The sequence below is a fragment of the Bubalus kerabau genome, chromosome 3, assembly GCF_029407905.1.
Source record: "Bubalus kerabau isolate K-KA32 ecotype Philippines breed swamp buffalo chromosome 3, PCC_UOA_SB_1v2, whole genome shotgun sequence".
Lineage (NCBI taxonomy): Eukaryota > Metazoa > Chordata > Mammalia > Artiodactyla > Bovidae > Bubalus > Bubalus kerabau.
In genome coordinates this window covers 88,735,681-88,740,962 of record NC_073626.1, presented here as the reverse complement: position 1 = coordinate 88,740,962, position 5,282 = coordinate 88,735,681, and the positions used below count along the sequence as shown (strand labels likewise).

The 5,282-nt window shown below is 35.2% G+C and overlaps 1 non-coding gene across 1 annotated transcript; it reads left to right on the top strand.

Annotated features, from left to right (window-relative positions):
• The first annotated feature begins 4,924 nt into the window (after positions 1-4,924).
• On the top strand, positions 4,925-5,006 carry TRNAL-CAA (transfer RNA leucine (anticodon CAA)). Its single transcript has one exon. It is a non-coding gene; the product is annotated as a tRNA-Leu (tRNA).
• Positions 5,007-5,282: the final 276 nt, after the last annotated feature.

Here is a 5,282-nt window from a genome sequence, read left to right as displayed (position 1 = left end):
AAGGATGGGTGGTAGAGATGGATGATGGTGGTGATTGTTCAACAGTGTGAATTTACTTAATGCTAGTGAACCATGCACTTAAAATGACTAAAATGGTGAAGTTTATGTTTTGTGTATTTTACCACAATAAAAAAATAGAGGTTAAAATTGTCTCTGATGAGAAATTAGAGACTGACTCTAAGAACCTACATGCCCAACAAAAAAAGTGATTTCACTGCAGAAAAGCTATAAATGTATGTGAAAACAGGAACACCAAACTTTCTTTTCAATTCATTGAAGCAAACACAAGAATTCTTTGCCTTTGGAGTTGATTCAAACACAGATCATCGTGTAAAATCACCAAGTGATAATAGTAAAGTAAGACAAAGTTTATCAAATATTCTTTAGTTCCTCTCTATCTTTTTTTTGCAATTGGCCATCTTTTTTTCTAGGTTATTTTTTTAAGTCAATGCACATGAGCATATAACTTATTTGTATGACTATTTATAAAAATGAAAAGGAATGAAGTTAAAAGTAGTGAAAAATAACACTGCCTTAAATACTAATGAATTTTAAGTAGTTGAATTTTTTAAAAGTAAACTCTAAGTCATACTCTAGGGCCTACTTTCCTAACTTTTAATAGCTTTCTAAAAAAACTCAAACCTTGAAGCGCATGCAATTAGAAACATGCAACAGTGAAGCTAGGCTTAGTCACAGTACTATTTCAACGCAAACTGCTTCTATTTTTGGTGTCCTACAGAGAAATAGAATTAGAATGTTCTAACCTCTGCTCATTCTGTAGGTGAGAGTATAAAGCTGACTGCTAAAAAATTGCTGTAGGGGGAGTCCTTTCAAGCCAATTCTTTCTCATGTTTTATGTATTAGGTGATTACTTTACTATGAAGTAGACAATTGTTTAAGGACAAATAATTAATTTTGTGTAAGTAATCAGTTCCAAACTCACTACGATAGATTGTCATGAATGTGGCCTCTCTATGGGCATCAGTACGTGGTTTATGCCTCATATTTGTACTATCCTGGTGGGTTTTTTTCCCTGCTATATGGTTTGTAAGGCTAAAACAGAGCAATGTTACTTAAGTTTATAGAATCATAGAACTGGGTGAATTTTGAATTCATCCAGTTCAACCACCCCTTTGATGCCTGAATCTCTTTTAAGTACTTACACAGCCTTAGTATTAATATTTCTAGTGATGGTAATGCTTACTTCTGCTGGAGCATATATAATTGAGAACAGGAAAGCTAAGAAGTCGGGATTAAATTATAATTTCTTCATCTGTAAAAGATGTATACAATTGAGGATTAAATGAAACAAGCTATACGATCAGGCCTAGCACAGTACTAGAAATATAATGCTTACTAAAAATGTATATCACACTTACTACTCTTTATGTTTCAAATATCTAGTGCTTATTAATGTCACATAATTTGAGGGGAGTTACCTGGTTCTCTGTTATTATGTTGGGCTTCCCTGGTGGCTCAGACAGTAAAGAATCTACCTGCAATGTGGGAGACCCTGGAGTAGGAAATGGCAACCCACTCCAGTATTCTTGCCTGGAAAAGCATATGGACAGAGGAGCTTGGCAAGCTACAGTCCATGGGGTTGCAAAGAGTCAGACATGACTGAGCAAGTAACACACACGCTAGCTGGTTGTCTGTTACTACGTTAAGGCTAGGGTCACTGAAGTGTCATTAGGCTAACATTATGATATAGAACTGGGTCACAATATTTTTAACATAAAAAAATGAAGATACTTATAATTAGATTCTTGTGGTGTTAGAGTAATAGCTGTGTCGTGTTGTTGTTCAGTTACCAAGTCGTGTCCGATTTTTCGAGACCCCCCTTGAACTGCAGCACGCCAAACTTCCCTGTCCCTCACCACCTCCCGGAGTTTGCCCAAGTTCACGTCCATTGAATCAGTGATGCCATCCAACTATTTCATCCTCATGTCATGATATATTTACATAAATATTTACCTGTTCAAATTTTATTTTACTTCCTACTCACTCCACTTGTTCTAAAATCTCATCACAAATTTTAAAATCACCAGAAATTTTATAACACCTCAATTATGCTTGTCTTAAAAAATACATGGTTGCCTTTTTCTTTCTTTCATTTACATATTTTGATTAATTAGATATTGAGTACAAAAACCTACTAAATTCTACATCTAGAATATCTCTATTTCTTAATTTCATATTCAGATATTTAAAAAACCCACAAAACTATGCTCTGATAAAATTGCATTAAACTAACAATTATAGACTCTGAGCTGTTTTTAAATATTCCTAAAAATTTTCTAGTTCTGTGATTATGATTATTATTAAAGCAATCTAAATATAAGCAGTTTTGTTGAAGATAAAGTAATTCAAATTATGAATATGTAACCTAAAATTTCTTAGAGTAATTAGCAGCTCTGGTTTACCTGAAAGATGCAGTTATCAGGAGCATGTAGTTTAATATTAGCACATCTCTAATATCGATGTTATTTAAAGCCATACATTAAGAATCATAAGCATCTGTACTGACAGAAGAAGCATGCAACAAAGTACTGAAAAACTGGAATAGAATTAATTGGTTTTGGTCTACCCACTTCAAATGAGAAAATAGCAACAGAAAAAAAAATTAAGCACTAAATGTATTCGTTAGGCAGGATCAGCAATCATGCTGCCCACACATGATCTGCAATTAATTTGTAAATAAGAAGATTCATCACCTGGAGGATAATAAACTCTAATTTTATGGCCCAAAAGACTAGACAAGTAAAAACCACTAATGAATGTACTGTATAAACACAGGGGCAAGAATGTACATTGGTTGAACAAGTGAGGATAACAAGGAGACTCTGTTTTGTTATTAAAGTAGACCAAAAGATACATGACACATATCTGGAGATTTTTCTGAAGTGTTAACACTGCTCAAAACAGGGTCACTTAAAAGACATGGAAAAGTGTTACTACAAGGTAAGAAAGGCAGAAGTTGATTTTTAGAAAGAGTGTTTTATAAAAAAGTAAAGATCAGTGTTTTTTAAAAAAAAAAACAGATTAATCTCTTAATTTTAATTGATTTTTCATAACTGCATATTAGAAAATCTTACTACTAATAAACTGAAGTGATTTTAGTTTAGATTTAGTTTAGATTTTTATATGTGACTTGGACTATGAAGAGGTGCCTTCAAACATTATTTATTGAGAAAATAAGTATTAAATGGAGTTTCCAGTATTTCTGTACTTTGGGAAGAGGCTTTGATGTGAAAACTATTTTCCTTCCTATAAGTTACAGTTGTATAACATGCCTTAATTTTGAACCATAAATGAAACACTCAACTTTATGTTGAACACTCAAATGAAACTCCATTCAGATGAGAATTTATTCTTTAGTGCCAACTTAGAATTTTGAGAAACACAGAGAGATAAAAGAATCAGTTTGGATGTTTATTTAAAATACAGCATCCTGGTCTCCACCTCATACCAAGTGAAATACAATCTCTGCACGTGAAAACTTGGCATCTGTATACAATTGTAGCAAAACCTCTAGTTGATTTTGAACCATACTAAAGTTTAAGAATGACTTTATTGTTAGTAAATATTTATTAGTTGGACTATAAAGAAAGCTGAGCACGGAAGAATTGATGCTTTTGAACTGTGGTGTTGGAGAAGACTCTTGAGAGTCCCTTAGACTACAAGGAGATCCAACCAGTCCATCCTAAAGATCAGTCCTAAGTGTTCATTGGAAGGACTGATGTTGAAGCTGAAACTCCAATACTTTGGCCACCTGATGTGAAGAACTGACTCCTTGGAAAAGACCCTGATGCTGGCAAAGATTGAAGGCGTGAGGAGAAGAGTTTGACAGAGGGTGAGATGGTTGGATGGCATCACCGACTCAATGGGCATGAGTCTAGGTAAACTCCGGGAGTTGGTAATGGACAGGAAAGCCGTGGGGTCGCAAAGAGTCGGATACGACTGTCAACTGAACTGAACTGAACTGATTAGTTTCATCAAATATTTCCTTTTCATAAACAAAATTTATTTTTTAATAGGCACAGGAAAATACTTTTCCAAAGTGTAAAAATTAGACCTGAAATTACTTTTATTAAATAAGTTCTTAGGCCTGGAATCACCTTAATGGGATTAATAATATTATTAGTGCTAAAATTAAAAGGAGAAAGAACTCAAGGGAAGTCTTAATATAGTAAATAGTATACAAATTTTTGAATGCTGTAGAACTTAACTGTTAATTATAAATATAGTATATATATTAAAATATATCACTTATTAAGCTGTTTCAAAGCTGAAACTCCAATACTTTGTCCACCTGATGTGAAGAACTGACTCCTTGGAAAAAACCCTGATGCTGGGAAAGATCGAAGGCAGAAGGAAAAGGGGTCAACAGAGGATGAGATGGCTGGATGGCATCACTGACTTAATGGACATAAGTTTGAGTAAACTCTGGGAGTTGGCGATGGACAGGGAGGCCTGGCGTGCTGCAGTCCATGGGGTAGCAAAGAGTTGGACACGACTGAGCAACTGAGCTTAACTGAACTGAAACTGTGTCAATTATTAACATTTAGTACTCAAAACAAATGTCATAAAGTATTCAAAATAAATGCTATAAAACATGTGACGTTCTATGCAATTCATCAATAGGATTTGACCCAATTCTAATAATTCTATCTGCCTGCTTTATTTGATTATTTAACATTAGAAGTAGCTGTATTTTAAAACAAAGTTGGGGGAAAGGAAATATTTGCTGCTAGCAGTTGCTTTCGGAGAAGGTGATGGCACCCTACTCCAGTACTCTTGCCTGGAATATCCCAGGGACTGGGGAGCCTGGTAGGCTGCTGTCTATGGGGTTGCACAGAGTCGGACACGACTGAAGTGACTTAGCAGCAGCAGTTGCTTTTAAGAAGTGGTATCTGGAAATAGAGCTGTGATGGCTGGGTGGTCAAGGCATTGGATTCAAAATCCAATGGGGTCTGCCTGCTCAGGTTAGAATCCTGCTCACAGCATTTCTCAGTGAAATTAAAAGATGTTGGCTCCTTGGAAGAAACACGATGACAAACCTAGACAGTGTATTAAAAAGCAGAGACATTACTTTGCCTACAAATGTCCGTATAGTCAAAGCTATGGTTTCTCCACTAGTCATGTATGAATGTGAGATCTGGACAATTAAAAAGGCTGGGCACTGAAAAATTGATGGCCTTTGAACTGTGGTGTTGGAGAAGACTCTTGAGAGTTCCTTGGACGGCACAGAGATCAAACCAGTCAATTCTAAAGGAAATCAA